Below are 17,445 nucleotides of genomic sequence, written 5' to 3' on the forward strand. Positions count from 1 at the left end.
TCACAGAAGGGGTGTAGCCCAAGACCCCCCTCCCTAGATTCATCATAGGTACATCATGAAAGGGGAGGTCTGGTGGCAGTAATCTGAGCAGTCTGGACCCTGCCCCCTGCCCCCCAAAACCTAATCAACAAAATTGAGAGATATTTACATTTCCCTGTTTCCCAGCCAAGTTAATCACACCCTTTTGTCTGGCAGTCAGGTATCAGGATGCCAGGGATTATCACTTTAATTCCTGAGACAATGAGAAGGTTCCCCCCACCCCACTTCTTCCTTGCAGAGGAACACCTGGTCAGAGAGAGAGTCAAAATGGTGTCAGAAAGGCCTGTCTTCCTGTGCTGCTTCAGACATGTGCCTGTACATTCATGTACATGTTTTATGAACAATTATTATATATATATAGATATGACCTCAAAATTCTTATAACAATTCCCCATTTGGGGCTATAATTTTTCTTAAAAATTGTTGCCCCACAAAAGAATAACCAGATGTGTTGTTTTAGTACTTTGGGAGAAGCATTTCTCAAAAATGGTCTATGTATTACACTTAACAGGATGGTCCACCAATATTGACTGGAAAGTGCAGTTTGCTTGTTTACCCTTTTGTGTGTTCTCAGGTGTCAAAAGCTAGCTCTCCTCTGGTTGCACACCTCCAACGTGGCACAACAGCAACAATCCCTGGTGAATCCCCTTAGGGCTTTCATATTGACCATGTCGCCTGGCACTCACCATAGCTGCCACAGGTTTGGACATGTCATGAGAGAGATGCCTTTGCCTTGGGCTTTCTATGGGCCTTTATTATAGGCTCTGGCCTTGCACTGTAGGGAGTTGCCCAGTTGCTCTTAAAGGAAGAAAGCTACTTGCACCTTGGATACACTTGCCCAATTAGAACTGAAGCCAAATTAAAATTTATACAGCCCCATAAAACATGTCCAAATTAGTCAAATTTAACTCTAAAAGGGATCATTCCTGTTAAATCAAGACATAAATACCTTCATTTATCTGGTGTTTCATGGATCTTGGAGCTTATTCTTGGTAAAATGAGTAAAAACAAATTTAAAAAATGTGTAGAGAAGGTTGGCACACTGCAGAGTGCCAGGTGGGACAAGAAAATGTGGTCATAAGTTGATCTAATCTAAATACTGAACTATGCAATATCCTGATCCTTTAAAAGGCATACAATGCATGGCAATAATACAAAAAAAAACATTGGGACACTATACATTTTTTTTTTAAAAAAAAAAACCCAACAATTAAACACAAAATTGGTTCACCTCCCCCTCCTTGTGGAAATAACATACTGTCAGACATAGTTCAATGTTTCTGTCGAATATCACGCAACATAAGACCTAATAATTATATATCAGTTGTATGTCTTGAGGCCATCATGATCTTGAGACAATTCCGGCTGCTTTTAAATCCTAGGGCACAGAGTCTTGAGGTCAAGGAGAGAGAATGTCCTTGCAATTCACTTTCCCCCTTTGTCCCAATGTCATTTGACACATTTCAGTGTTCCTATATAACACATAATGCACAAAACCTTCAAATTATTAATTATACGCCACTTGTATATCTTGAGGCAATCAGGTGAACTTGAGATAATTCTTGCTGCTTTTGCATGTATCTCCAACAAGGGGGTTTTCTTGTCTGCCTTCGAGTCACTGGGAGGAAGTTAACAGTACTTCTATGCCAGCACTTCTAAACCTTGCTGAAACGTTATAGCTTTCTAGGTCCTCCTTCTTAGGTTGTGATCAAAGAGATAAAATGTCAATTTGGTTTCCTGTAAAACATCCTTTTGAAAATAGGCCTGCAGGGGGTTGGGGTCTGAAGATATAATTAGTTAAAAAATAATAATAATAAATAGTATAATAATGATAAAGTCAAGAAAGGGGAGAATATTCTAGAAATTTCTTCTTGGGAAGCTGCAAAGAATATAAGATCATAGTTAAGCATTTTATTCATCTAAATATTATTATTATCATTCATATTTAATTACTGCTGTTATTGTCTGCTCAGTCAGTTTAATTTACTTCACCTAGTTTGGCTGTGGAGGAAACAAAGGACAAAAATTTTGTTAATTAGGACACAATCGATAAGTTATTAACATTTTCCTTATGTGGTTCTGAATTCTCTTTGAGGTTCACGTATCTTGTTTGAAAGGGATTATTATTATTATTATTTACAGGAAAGAATGACTTAGATGCTACATTTGTATGTACAGAAAGAAAAAGTAGAAATACCAAAAAAAAAAAAGATACAAAAATAAAACAAAATAAAATTTAGATTACCACTCACACAACAATTTTTACCTGGTTATTGTTAGAATAATTTCATAGACATAATGGAAAAACTGATATAATAAATGGAAGCAGATTATTTATAAACTAAAGAGAAGCGCCAAAGAGAAATGAAATTACTGTTTGTATCTCCTCACTCCTCACTTTTTTTTTTTTTTTTTTTGCTGTGGAAGAAAAGAATTGGCAAAACACTCAATCATTGCTACATTAGAAAAGGGAGGGTTATATTAACATAGGGTAATGCTTCGGGGTGAAATGCAAATGGGAGATAAGTATCCATCCTGAGTACCTGCTAGGAAAGAAATGGAGCCTTTTGTTTGCATAGTCTGTCAACTGGTAGACAGCAATTTTCTATGAATTTCCAAGTGTGGAGGGGCTTGTTTAGGTGGCGTCCCCCCCCCCCCATTGGGAGATAATTTTGCATTAAGGTTCTGAAAGAATTTCTCCACACCCTGAATCTCAGTATTCTGCTGGAAAGGGAAAATTATTTCATGTGAAAATCAGTCAGGAAATGTTCCTAAAATGTACAGAGTTTTGCATGTTGAACTGGAATTGGCAGCTTCTAAACAGTTGATGGTTCTCAATGGTTCTTTATCTATTTATTTTTACATAAGGAAATTTAAATTTAAGTTTCATGTGCAAAGCATAACCTTGAACCTCTTAATTAATTTATAAACTACTCAAGAGACAGACTTATAGTAGTACTCTGCTATTTATACCTGTGGAAAGAATCTGGCATGTTAAGATTTTTGGAACTTGGCAACCACTTAACCTTGATGGACCAGTAACACACATGAGGTTGTTTTCCCTCAGTGGTTCAAAGCTTTACATTAAGAAATTTGAATAATATTTCATGAGCAGATTATAACCTTTTCGCCCCTTAGTTAAAACCTCATTTTTCTCCTCTATTTTCCTCTTCAAGCTGACATAGCCTCTGTGCATGTACAGAGTTCATGATTCGGCAGTCTATTGTACCATTTTTTAAAGTGCTGCACCTCTTGACAAAATTACCATCTGAATAAAGGAAGGGAAGGGGAAAGAGTAGATTTTAAAATAGGGTTAGATTTTACACAGAAACTCACTTTTCAGTGCTTACAAACACATTTTCTCTCCCTCCTTTTTGCAAGTTTGGAAAGGGTTGGAAGGGATCTTGAGTAATCTAGTCCACCCCTTCTGAAATATGGGGATCTCAACACTATCACTGCCCTTAGGATACACATACATTTGAGTACAGACGCCTGACTGGGAAGGAAACACAGGCTATGCCCTATCACGGAAGCACATGTGTGTACTAAGGGAAAAATAAGGAAGGGGAAGATTAAAAGTACCAACGTTATATAGAAGCCTTTAGCAAACCTTAAGATTGGATAAACAGTTTAAGAGGGAATTTACTTCCTTACTAAAACCATTCTGTCCATTTGAATCAAGGTTAAAGTGACTCAGATAGACATTTGCTGGCTATGGATCCTCTACTTTTAATAACATTTCCCTAGAAGGAACACCATATTCCATAGTCACATGGTGAAACATTACATACAGAGCACATGGCTCCCTTGTGACACAGACCTTAAATATTGTGAGTTCACAAACAAACATTTTCAAGGTTACAATCTCCCTTTTCCCTTCCCGCTCCCCCTTTCTGTACAGAAAGGGGTAGGTATGCACATACACCCCACTTTTACTCTCTAGAGAAAGATTGGGAAATGTTCAAGACTTTCATATGTGCTTAAACTTTAACCCTTAATAGAGAAAGTGATAAAAACTTATATAATCACTCCACAAAAACAACAATTACACTCTTGTTCCAACTCTGAAAACCAATAATCTTTCCTTGCCAGAAAGCAGAGCTGGGCTGAATTTCAACCCATCACCACATCAGACACATTGCCTTTCACATAGCTCTAAAATGGGGGTTAGAAGGGACCCTGAGGTCATTTAGTCTAACCCTCTAAGATACAGGATTCACAAGATTTGAATGAAAATACCAACTTTATATAGAACCCTTTAGCAGATGAGTTTTTTTCCTTAAGAGGTGATATCAGGAGCCCAACACAATTGAAGTTAAAACTAGACTCAGATAGACAATTCCTGGCTAAGGAAGCTCTACTTTTGACAAACAATTCACCTTTATAGGAATAGCTGTTCAATTTTCCTTTAGTCAATATTCCTCTAGTCACTTGGAGGAAGACTCCCTTTTAGAGCCTCTCTCAATAACAAACATTTGCACACCTCATGAAGTGAACATTTTCAAGTTTCAAAATATTTTCAAAGCATTGAGCAAGCATTTTCAAACTTACTACTCTTATTTTCCTTCATCCTGCCCCCTCTTTTTACTTTTGGAGAGGAAAAAATGGCCTTCTACAGCCTCTTTAAAACAAACCTTTACACACTACCTCCACTCTTTTAAATATTTGCCATTGTTTTTGGGTTGATCAAGCCCTTACATAAGATTATTTAAGCAAGCTTGCCTTATTATTATATTATTTTAAACTATGCATGCTTTAAAAAAGGCAGTCTGTGGGTGTCATGGCCAAATTTTACACAAACCCCTAATTTCCTAAACCTGGATTATATCTCTCATTTACTTTAAGGGGAACAATGAACTATAGCAGACACAAGGATCAGACGCACATACACTTCACAGACAACACAGACAACATGTAACATGCAAACATATATAATTTTATACCATAACATACTTTGTAGGATTCCTCACAAAACTTTTCTCATTCAGAGTTCACCAGGGTTAATTTTAAAGCGGAGATTCACTGTATGTTAAAGGAACCTCCTGGTAGCCATTTCCCCTCATCTGGGTGGTCCATAGTAAAGCGGACCCAGTGTTTTTTTCTTACAAAGTTTTTGCAATTGGTTCCCTTCAAGCTTGTCCGCCCCGGGGATTTCGTGCCAATTTAAGAGAACGAATTGGAGTGGACTTTCATCCTCAAAGTCCTTACCGGAGCCAAGCCTCAGTTGTGCTTTGCCTCGGTTGGGAGTCTGGGAAAGGAATTCCTTAGAGTGGGTTGCACCCATTTTACTTAAGCCTTTTTATACTGCAGTTCGGGTCCCCGACCCTGTTCCTGGACACTCTTAACTTCCCGAGTCTATGACTCACCCCCACGTCCTAGTGGTGTTCCTGCCTGCCGTTCGCGTGCACTAACTACTAGGCGGCCTGGTGCAGCTAAAACCCTATTGGAACCCTCCCACTGGTCATCAATTGCCTGAGGGTTCCACAGCAACTTCCCTGCCTCTTACAATCTAATAGAAAGACTACCTGCCCTGGACGCTTGCCCACGCAATGCCGGGTGGTTAGCCTTGGAAGGAAGGTTTTTTGAAAAGAACGGATGACCTTGCGATCTAGAACAACCCCGTCACTTCCCGGTGGGGATCGGGGGTGTCTAGGGGCGGCTTCACCCGAAGATTAAGAGCAGAGGAATACGGAAAAAAGGTTGGGTAGATTGCTCAGAACTCCTGCGCAGATTGGCAGGAGCGAGCTGGGTCCGTCCTTCTGGGTATTTCGTTTAACGAAAGGACGGATCCCAAAGGCTCTAATTCTTCTTTATCCCTTATGCCTTTACAGCTTAGCTGCAACTAGAGCCCAAGATAAGAAACAGAAAAGGAGAGAACAGTGAAGAGTGAAGTTTTAGAATTTTAGTTGCTGCAGTAATCAGCCCACCGCGTGTCCCCTTTTAATACTCACGACCGATCCTTTCAGTCGAATCCCGTTGTCTCCAGCTTCCCACTGGTTCCTGAAGAAAAAACAGCCTTGTCCCTTTAAACGTTGCTTCGTCCTGGGGGTCCCGCTTGGACTCTCAATTACTACCAAGCGCCTCGGGTCCTGAGGTTGGTTTACCCCCCTGCAAAAGAGGCAAGGGCGCGCTGGGCTCCCCTTCCTCAGTGAACCCGGAGCTCAAGGCAAAACTGGGTCCCCGAAGTGGTCGCCAAACTGTTGTAAAATTTAAGCTGGTTCCTATGAACCCAGAGAAATGGATCTTGACCCAGGGAGAGCTCAAGGATCCAGGCAAGCAGACGAATTTAAGCGTCTCCTGCCCACCAAATAACAGAGACCAAACCAGGACGTACGAAGCAAGGCACTTTTATTTTTGCTGTTGCAACAGGGTCCTTCCTCTCACACAGGAGAACAAGGAAGGAACCCCAAACAAAGATGTCTTGCCCTTAAAAAGAAATTTGAAATTGGTTTCAGCCCACCCCCCAGAAGCATCATCCATATGTCACAGAAGGGGTGTAGCCCAAGACCCCCCTCCCTAGATTCATCATAGGTACATCATGAAAGGGGAGGTCTGGTGGCAGTAATCTGAGCAGTCTGGACCCTGCCCCCTGCCCCCCAAAACCTAATCAACAAAATTGAGAGATATTTACATTTCCCTGTTTCCCAGCCAAGTTAATCACACCCTTTTGTCTGGCAGTCAGGTATCAGGATGCCAGGGATTATCACTTTAATTCCTGAGACAATGAGAAGGTTCCCCCCACCCCACTTCTTCCTTGCAGAGGAACACCTGGTCAGAGAGAGAGTCAAAATGGTGTCAGAAAGGCCTGTCTTCCTGTGCTGCTTCAGACATGTGCCTGTACATTCATGTACATGTTTTATGAACAATTATTATATATATATAGATATGACCTCAAAATTCTTATAACACTCTCTGTCCTTAAACTGAAGACAGCCTTGTAAGACACATTAAACATTAAAATCCAAGCATCTGGAGGCTGACACTTCTGTATAGTTGAGGGAAACTTTAGCAAGGAACATTTCTTTTTTGGCAATTCTAGCTGAAGAAAGAGAAAGGGGGGGGTGGAGAGGGAGATTGAGATTTTCTTCCCCTGCAGAGGAAATCTCTTTGAAACAAGCTCCCTTTAGAGGGGCCCCTGCCTTCTAAGCTCTGTGCATCTAAAGCATCTTCTCCACCATTCATTCTCTCCCCATCCAACAGTCACTGATAAACCTAAGGCACCCACCCCCTCTCCTTTCTCAAACTATGTGCCTGTTAGCTTCCTGGACGATGAGTTCACTTCTTTTTTCAGGGCAAATATTGCCTTAACCTCGTTCTCTTTCCAGCATTATTTGGGCCGGTCCTCGTCGCCCAACCCCCGCCACTGACACACACACACCCTCCTGCAAAACCCCACTCAAGCAAGAGGCTGGCTTGGTGTGGCTAACCTCAAGCCGTTACTTTTGTAGACGGTCTGACCCACTTCAGGGGAACAATTCCTACTTTCAGAGGCTTCTCCGAGGGGGTTATAAATAGATGCTCTTCTGTAAAGCGTCCACAATGTGGCCTTTTAGCCTGTCCCATTGCTCAACGCGGGCAGCTTTTTAGGTAGGGAAACAGACGGTTACCATAAGCCGTGCCGTTGCCGCCCCACACACATCAGAGTTCGCAGGCCGTCTTGACTCTCTTTCCCAAACAGGGCCAGGCCTTTGCAGTAAACTTACAGAGGGAGCAATGTGCCAATCTGATGTAATATTTGTTACACACACACACACACACACACGAGGCACCAAACTAGCTGCTTTATGTAGGCAAATCGGCACACTGAGGATGGAGAGCCTTCAGGATGGGACAACTCAGCCAATTTTCTTTAAATCCTTGCAGCAGCTAGACCCTACCATGTTAATAGACAGGGTATTGTCCTTGCAATCATTCACACCATACATTTGAAGCACATTTAAAACCACTTTAAACAGTCATGGCTTTCCCCACCCACACCCACCCCAAAAAATATATGTTTATTAAGGGTGCTGAGAGCTTTAGGAGGCTCCTATTCCCATCCCAGAGTGAATTAACAGTCAATCCTTCTTCACAGGGAACTCTGGGAACTGCAGCTCTGGGAAGAGAATAGGGAGGCTCTGAACAGCAAACTACAGTTCCCATAATTATTTGGGGAAAGTCATGACTGTTTAAAGTAGATCCATATTTGTATAAATATGTGGTGTGAATGTGACCGCTGTCTCTTTGTTCCCAGAGGTATTATTTGTCTCTGAATGGATCATGCCTCCGTGGTAGAGCAACTAGTTTGCATGCAGTTAGGACTGGGAATGTTCCCCATTTGAAACCCTGGATAGCTGCTGTCAGTCAGTGCAATGCTAACAGCTTCCTGTGTTCCTTTACACCTACCAAAAATCCTTTCCTGCCATCTATCAAATTTAGGGACCCAGTGCAGTTAATTTGGGGGGACAGGTGTCAAAGTCCAGTGGTAGAGCACACATTTTGCATTGAGGTTGCAGGAGATGCCTTATACCAGGTCAGACTATTTGCCCATCCAGTTCAGTATTGTCTGTTCTGCCAGCAGCTCTCCAGGGTCTTAGAAAGAATTCTACCCTATCCCCTTGCTAAACTATCCCCTTCTAATTGTAGATACCATGGGTTGAAGCTGTGGCTTTCTGCATTCAAAGCAGGTGCTCTGCTATTGAGCTTTGTCTCCCCCACCCCCTCAGAAGTTCACTTATAACAAAAGCAGCAAACTTGCAGCCCTGCAGATGTTCATGGTCTCCAACAACATCTGGAGGTCTGGAGGTCCCCGAGTTAAGAACTCTCAGCAGAGCTGCTGGGAACCATCTCACTGTCTAAGACCTGGGATAGCTGTTTTAGAGCGAGCAGCTCTCCACGTGATGACAACCACCACGTGGACCAATTTAAAGCAGCCTCCAGATGGCAACCATCATGTGTCAGAACCAGCTCTCAGAGGGATTATGAAAAGAATACGCTGAGACAATCCTCTCTCTGCTTGAGAGTGCTGAGTGACTTGCAGTGTCCTGAGTGAGTAATTTACAAGATGCAGAAAGGAGGAGCCGGTTCAAGACTGATAAAAATCTGTGGAAGAAGAGAGGTAAACACTGGCCAAAGAGACTCGCCAAAATGTCCACAAGTTCTCTTTCCCCTCTCAAGTCATCCAGTATCCTGTCACTGACAGTGGCCAGAACCAGGAATTTCAGCAACGACGTGATTTAAAATGAAATAATGAAATTACGCGCCAAGGAAGCATTGACTTGTCGGCCAGCCTCACATTCCTTGACATTCTCCAGAATCCAAAGGCTAAGAGGATCAACCTAAGGTTGTGGAATGGAATCTGGTTCAAGAAGAGAGATCCCAAACATCCTCTGCTGAGCCTAAATCAGGCCTAGGCAAACTCAGCCCTCCAGATGTTTTGGGACTACAACTCCCATCATCCCTAGCTAACAGGACCAATGGTCAGGGATGATGGGAATTGTAGTCCCAAAACATCTGGAGGGCCAAGTTTGCCTATGCCTGGCCTAGATCCTGCTTCTGAGCAATTCTCCCTAATCTAGCTCTAACTTCAGCCTCCTGACCAGCTTTTAACTCTCCAAAAGCACAGTGGCATGAATAAAATCAATATCCCTCTGCTCCAGCTCTGCTGTATGGAATCCCTATTGTTCAGAGGCAATATTGGTCTGAACACCTGTTGCCAAAAACAGCAACAGCAAGAAATGGCCATTGCATTCATGCCCTGCTAGGGGGTTTCCAAAGACATCTAATTGGCCACAGTGGAAAGCAAGGTGCTGGACTGGATAGACCAGCAGGGCACCTTTTATATTGCTTGCTGGATCAGACCACAACCTTCTCTCAAGTCCAGCATTCCGCCTCCAGAAAGGAATAGGGAGATCTGAGTCTGAATCCCTCTTTGGCCATATAACTCACTCCATGACCTGTGCTGGTCCCTATGTCTTAGGCTAACCTTCCTCACCAGGTTATTGCAGAGATTTTAAATATATATATATGAGTGGAGTAGGCACAGCCTTATATGTTGTTTGGCCTCCCTTTTGCAGCACACTTCAATTTGACAGTCCTGACCTTACTTGAAACCACAGTTCTGAATTTTGTACCCCTTTGAATTTTGCAATGCAGTTTGCACATTTTTTTAAAAAAAACACACATGTTTTATAGTTCAAGTGCATTTCAAGCAAGTGTTTTATGGGGAAACTGCAACGGAAAACATTGGGAAATGTGCATTTGAAGGAAATGCGTACAAACAGTGTGTCCAATTTAAATGCAATCTTTTCATGCATTCTTTCAAAGAAATCTGCACAAAACTGGATAGAAGAGATCAAGGTAGGAGGCCAGGAGAAATGAAATGGGGTGAGCGTAGGCTGACCCATCCATCCCTGCTTGGTGGACCCTATGAATGCTGCCCAGAGCAACCTGGAGGAAGATTATCATAAACCTAGCCAATGCTATCCCGCACTGCATGGACAACACCCCACTTGCCCAGGATTTCCTGTTCCCCTTCTCTTCATGCACACAAACCCACACCCCAAAAATGTGCTTCAAAGGGTTCTCCAACCATCTGGAGAAAATTTTGAGGGTTTATGGTGGTGGGACTGTGGGGGAGAAAAGAGATGGGGGGGGGGAATCCCATTGCGCTAGCGGAAGTCTGCCATGCAAGAAGAAAGGCAACACTGGATTCAGCCCCATATAAATACATTAAGAGAGAAAAGTCCTGCTGTGTCACACACAATCCAGATGTGGGGACATGCAAACACTCTTACCGGTAATTACTCTCTCCGCCTTATCCCATCCTGACCTCGAAGGGAACTGTCTGCTCTTTATGCAGCTTAAGCTAACAGCACTGTCTAGCGTTGGCCTCCAGCTGGGAGCTTGGCTGCTGCTCTTCTGTCTTGTGATAAAGGGGAGCAGAAGCAGAGTTCTCTCCCAGCTTATGATTTCCAAGGCGCCCCTGTGCAGGGAAGCAGAGGAATGGCTTGCTATTCACTTTGGAAGATCATTAAGCCACAGCAGGATCCTCTTCTCTTCTCTCTCTCTCTCTCTCTCTGGCTCAATCAATTATGTAGCACAATGGCTAAGCTGCTCATCCCCCATCCCTGAATCTAAGCCATGCCTTTGGGTCAGGTGCCTAGTGGGTCAGGGAGAGGTTCCCCATTCCTTGTGCTATAGTCTTGGGGGGGGGAGGGAGAAGATAGACCAGATAGATGTAATAGACCAGAATTCTCATCAGGTGATGGGTCCATGGACACCACATTCCTCCAAGATTTGCTGCTGTGCTTCCTCTCTTGGAGAAATTCAGTCCCAAGGGATGCCTCCTTCCAAGATGCCCACCAGCTTGGATGCCTTTAAAGGAGGATCAGGCCAATTCATGGAGGGTAAGGCTATCCAGTGGCTGGGTTCTGCCGCCACTATTGGAGGCAGTATGGCTCTGAATACCAGTCACTGGGAATCGCATGCAGGGACAACACTGATGCCACTCATGACCTGCCTGTGATATTCCCAGTTGGCCATTATGAGAACAGGATGCTGGACTAGATGGGCTATTGGCCTGACCCAACAGGGCTCTTCTTACATTCCTAAGGACTCTGCATTGGTCTGTCTAGCTCAGTAATGTCCTCACTGGCTGACAATGGTGCAACCTGCATTTGCCAGTATGTGGTTGAGTCCCACCTAAGAATAGTGACAGCCTGGCAGCATCAGTGGGGTCATGGCCCAGGGTTTCTGCAGCAGGGTCCCTGTCTCCAGCATCCAGTCAGCATGAAACGGGAGCCTTTTGAGCCAAAGCTAGGTATTTAGGAACACTGAGAACAGACAGTGCTTCCATTTCAAAAGAATGGTGTGCAGCTTCTGTTCCAAACAAGGGAACTTCATGGGAAAAGTGTAACTCCAAGAGAAGATGTTGGAGTGCTCCAAGTCATTTGCCCATGTATGTGCACAGAAAATAGTAGCTCCAGTTGAACGGCAACACATGGAGGTTCTGCACTGATTGTTGCAAAGCACCCCTAATTATTATTATTATTGTATAACGATAATATTGTTGTAGAATCTTAGAAAGCTGCATAATCTTGGAAGGGTGTGAGGGGACTTGACGGTGACTGTCACGAAGGTATCCTGTGCTTCTGAATTGGCCACTGCCCTCCTGGGAATCACGCTTAAATCGGAAACAAAAGCAAAGCAGGAGCAGCGTCCGCTGTTGTTGCTGGCATCCATCCGTCTCAGGAGACAATGGAGTGCAAGAAAGCAAAAGTAGCAGAGTCAGCAAAGAAGGATGGCTCCAAAGGCTAAAGGCAAAGGTTCTTCCCCTGGGATAAAAGAAGAGCAACATACAAACCAGCTGAGATAGCAAGCAGGGGATCACCAGAAGGATCTTAATAATTGGGTAGGGTATGAGTGGAAGAGGCCCTTTCTCTGGTATACCTGGGCTCCCAATTATTTAGGGCTTTCTATACCACCACAGACCCATCAAATCAAGCTCTCGTGGGCTCACAGCATTTGAGATGCCTTCCAAAAAGAAAACTGCCCAAACAAAACTGTGTTTGTGTTGGAAGATTTTGGTATGCGCCTAAAGTTCTTTTGAAAGGATCTTGCTGCCATCTAGGCAGCTGAATAAACTTTGCTTTTGTTTTAAGCAAGAGGGTGGGAGTGGGGCGGAGGAAGGAGGAAACCGTAGGAGCGTGGCCTCCTTTTCAATCCGTTGGGCTTAGGCTACGGATGCCGTGTCAACATCTGGGATGGATCAGAAAGCCATGAGTCGGCAGAAAAAATGCCTCCTGGTGCAGACCCAGGAGAAGCCTCATGTGGAAAAAGAATCTGGAGGGTATGGAACAAAAGGGAAACCTTTGCTATGATCAGCTGAAGTGATATTTGATCTGGGAACAAAATCAGAGTCACCCCACACCCCTGGCTTGTGGCAGGATTGGCCAACCGATTCCAACAAAAGAAGCCCCTGTTCTGTCACACTTCTTGCACAGAGTCTCATCAGCTCCGATTCCCAAGAAGCAAACTGCCTTCTTAAAAAATAAGGCATGGTGGATCTGTGCATGAGCATAGCATTCAACAGGTGAAGCTATCACAGGGTTCCCCAAACTAAGGCCCGTGGGCCGGATGCGGCCCGCGAGGCTCCTTTATGTGGCCCCCGGCGACCCCTGCTGCCCACTCTTAACAGTGCGGTGCGCTGCAGCTGCCCACTTCCAGGTGGCTGGAGCATCAGAAACAGCTTGTGCGCATGCACAAGAGTCATTTCCGGCACACTTCCGGGTTAGAGGAGCATCAAAAATACCTTGCGTGCATGCGCAAGCGTCATTTCCGGTGCACTTCTGGGTCGGAGGAGGCCCGTGTGCATGTGCACAAGCTATTTCCGGCGCTCCTGTGCGCTTCCCCCGCCCTCTGGCCCACCGCACGATCGGTGCAACAGGCACCGGCCCGAAGCCGGGTAAGTTTGGGGACCCCTGAGCTATCACATGGATGCTTGGCCAGATGCTAAGCTCAAAGCATCATTTTGTGTTTTTGCAAAGAGGTTTCAATCTATGTTGTACATAGAACCCTGAGGACTGGGATTTGAAGAAAGGACTATAGCTCAGTGTAGAGCACTTGCTTTGCATGCAGAAGGTCCCAGGTTTAATCACCAATGGCATCTCCAGGTACAGTCAGGAGAGACTCCCATCTGAAACCTGGGAGAGCCACTGCCAGTCAGTGTAGACAATACTGAGCTAGATGGACCAATCGCCTAACTTGGTATAAAGGCAGTTTCTTGTGTCCCTGTGTCTGTATTTTATTGAGGAGGGAATGTAGATGTTTTGCCTGCTCTTTGAGGAGGGGTTTCTCTGCATTTTCAGTTTGTCGTCTGTGAAATGGGTACATTGACAGATTCTGAAATGTGCCCTCAATCTCCCTCCAGAAAGGTTGGGGACCCCTGTCTTCATATTACAGATCTGTTTAAAAACTTGATAGGTATTTGAACTGTGCAACTCAATAAACAGATAATGGTTAATTCTCAACCAGGAGATGGGATTAATCCTTCCAGCAGCCACAGCAACCCATGCTGAACTCACATTCTCAACACACAAATTTGTCCCATGTTGAAATCAGCACATAGGATCTAATAATCCCTTTAAAAATGACATTTATAGCCCACTTAGCTTATAGGCCATAAAAGCCTATTCATTCTAGCCTGGCCAAAATAGTCAACCCTTCTGATTCTTAAGAGTACATAGCAACCCACTGAAGAGCTGACTAGTTAAGGATATGGTTTTCCCTTTTTACAATTAGGAATTCTTACACCATTAAACAAAATGAACAACATGTTCTCTAGTTGTTCTTTAGCATCAGCTACGTTCCTGCAAAAAAATATATTTAACCAACAAAAGATGCAATCCTGTACATGTTGTTCCAGGAGTAAGGAGCACCACCAAACTGAGTAGGATTTAGACTTGTGTAAACATGCAGAGCCCTGGATTAGTACAGAGCAGTGCCGTTTAATGCAACTTACTCTCAGGTAAGTATTTACAGGATAGCAGCCTAAGTCATGTGAATCTGCTGAAGACTGCCATCCGCCATGGGTTCCTAATAGAAAGAGCATGATGGAAAATGAGGAGTTTCAGAAGGGCTGAATAGACGGGAACAAGCCTGTTAGGATGTGCCAGCTTTAGAAAGAATAATGCTGCTTTAATATAACTTGTAAGCAGCTTGCTATTTCACACAAGTAGCAGCTTGTTTAAGGCAGGCAGTGCAGACTTTACCCTTCATCAGCCCTAGCCCAGGAGATTCATAGCTCAGTGGAAAAGCCTCTGCTTTGCATGCAGAAGGTCTCAGGTTCCATCCCCAATGGCATCTCCAGGTAGGGCTGGGAGAGACTTCTGCCTGAAATTCTGGAGAGCTGCTGCCAGCCAGTGTAGACATTACTGAGTTAGATGGACCATTGATCTGACTCAGTTAAGACTACAGTCATACCTCGGTTTAAGTACGCTTCGGTTTGAGTACTTTCAGTTTAAGTACTCTGCGGACCGTCTGGAACAGATTAATCCACTTTCCATTACTTTCAATGGGAAAGTTCACTTCAGGTTAAGTACGCTTCAGGTTTACAAACTTCCGGAACCAATTGTGTACTTAAACCGAGGTACTACTGTATGTTGCATGATCCTATCATAAAGGGAGCTGGAGTCCAACAACATCCATGCAACCACAGGTGTCCCCCCCCCCAGGTCCTGATTAAAAAAAACCTCATCCAACATCTAGACAGGTAAATACATTATTTCTGAGAACCAGTGTGGTGTATTAGGACCTGGGAGATCTAAGTTCAAATCCTCAGTCATCCAGGAATATTGGTCCAGTCACTGTTTCTCTGCCTAACCTACCTCAGAGGGGTGTTTTGAGGAAGAAATGGGAGAGGGGAAGAACTATGTCCACTTTCTTAACTCCTGGGAGGAAAGATGAGGTTCAAATGTCAGAATAAATAAATAAAACTATCCAATATTTTCCAATAATTATCCAAATTACTACACCTTGGGTCTACTGGCACTCAAGTCAGCAGTTTTTAAATGAGCTAATGTGGGAGGAAGAGAAAGTACCGTAGGTTGTATGCAATGCTGGCCCTACTCAGAGTAGGCCCATTGAAGTTAATGGGCATGGCTAATTTTAGGTGCATTGATTGCAGCCAGTCCACAATCAAGCACAATGTAAATTCTTTAGTCATCTTCGCTGAAGCATTTACTAGCGGGCAAAGCATAGAACAAAGGTTATCCATGCATAAGATGAGGAGAGGTGAAGATTGCACCAGATGCTCTGCTGTGTTCCATAAAACATTGAGCAAAAATGATCAGGTTCAGGAGACAGACAAACCAAGGACTCAGCCCTTGTGAGGGAGCAAGTCTATAGCCTAGCAGCAGACACAATGTTGGCTTTTGGACTGGGTTTAAGTCATAAATGGACAAATATGAGCCTGTCAGTCACACTCTTTCAGTTTTCATAGAGCTGGCATGGATGGATGTGGATGCATGCGAGTTTCATTTAATAAATAAACTCAGGTACCTTTTCATCAAAAATAAAAAAATACACACAGCTATAAAACAAAGTGGAAACACAACTTAATTTCACCTCCATCTAATAATAATAATTGCACTTGTTTGCCACTTTCTTTTTTTAAAAAAAATCTCAAAGGGATGTATTTAGAGCCAGTATGGTCATAGCTGCCAAGTTATCCCTTTTTTAAAGGGATTTTCCCTTATGCTGAATAGGCTTCCTCACGAGAAAAGGGAAAACTTGGCAGCTATGGGGTATGGTGCAGTGGTTAGAGCATTTGACTTAGACCTGGGAGACCAGAGTTCAAATCTCCACTTAGTCATGAAGCTCAACCTCACAGGGTTGTTGTGGGGATTAAGTGAGGAGGGGAAGAACCATGTATACCACCTTGAGCTCCTTGGAAGAAAAGGTGGGACATAAATGCAATTTAAAAAAACCCAAGTCCTCTTTGGAGTAATTGAAATTAATGGACCCAACTTATGTTGGATGCAATCCAAAGAGCAGGCTGAAAATGCAAGCAAATAAAAGCATTACAAAAAAGAGAGAAGACACAAAAATAAAAGCACAGAGCAAAAATGGACAAAACTACCCCATCCCTCTGAGGGGAAGGAGTCCGGATTCACTGACTATAAATCTCCAAAGCCCCTGAGACTGATCGGCAAGAACACCGATTGTTAAAAAAAAATGTGCTTTTTTTAAGGAAGAAAATCGGCACTCACCTTTGCAAAATATGAAGGAGGGGGGGGAAAGAGACCCTCTTTGTTATATTTTCTCCTCTGGAACCTGCGGGTGGCGAAGTGAAGCGTCTCTTATTTCAAGTATTAGGAGAGGCGGACAGACGAGAAGCGGGAAGAAGAGTGTGTAGGCTACTCCTTCTCTCTCCCAGGACCTCAGAGCAACTGTGGTAGAGCAGTGTCTCGGGTCTCTTGCTTTATACCATCCTGTCTTTCCTCCTCCTCCTCCTCCGCCCCCCTCACTTCCCACCCCTTATGACAAGATACGAGTGAATCATTTCTCTTTCCCTGGAAGATGCGCTTCCTTAGCAGCATCTGAGCCTCTGCAGGAGAGAAGGGGCTTTGCACTGAAGGGGAAATTCAACAGATTTGACTGAAACTCGCTCCACCAAAAAAACAAAACAAAAACCCGCCTGTCCTCTCTTCCCAACCCCGCAATATTCACACCTAATGTGTGAAGTTAAAAGGAGAAGGTTAGGGTAGCTGCCGGGTTTTTTTCCACTGCAATCCCTTCCTCAAAAGTGTTGGACACTCTTGCCCAACAAACAGCGCCAGGCAGAAGCGTAGACAGGAGCAATCCATTTTGGTAACCAGAGTGAAATGGGCAAGCTGGCTAGACGTCTCCTCCTGTCTGAGAAAGTGG

The 17,445-nt window shown here is 43.9% G+C and overlaps 1 protein-coding gene across 1 annotated transcript in view; it reads right to left on the reverse strand.

The window, feature by feature from the left end:
* Positions 1–16,986, reverse strand: part of CRISPLD2 (cysteine rich secretory protein LCCL domain containing 2) — a 53,348-nt gene extending 36,362 nt beyond the window's left edge. Inside the window, exon 1 of the mRNA XM_035118260.2 lies at positions 16,788–16,986. The gene's annotated coding sequence lies outside the window, so the exon portion shown is untranslated. The remainder of the gene's footprint in view (positions 1–16,787) is intronic.
* Positions 16,987–17,445: the final 459 nt, after the last annotated feature.

This window comes from Zootoca vivipara, chromosome 6 (assembly GCF_963506605.1).
Source record: "Zootoca vivipara chromosome 6, rZooViv1.1, whole genome shotgun sequence".
NCBI classification, from domain to species: Eukaryota; Metazoa; Chordata; class Lepidosauria; order Squamata; family Lacertidae; genus Zootoca; species Zootoca vivipara.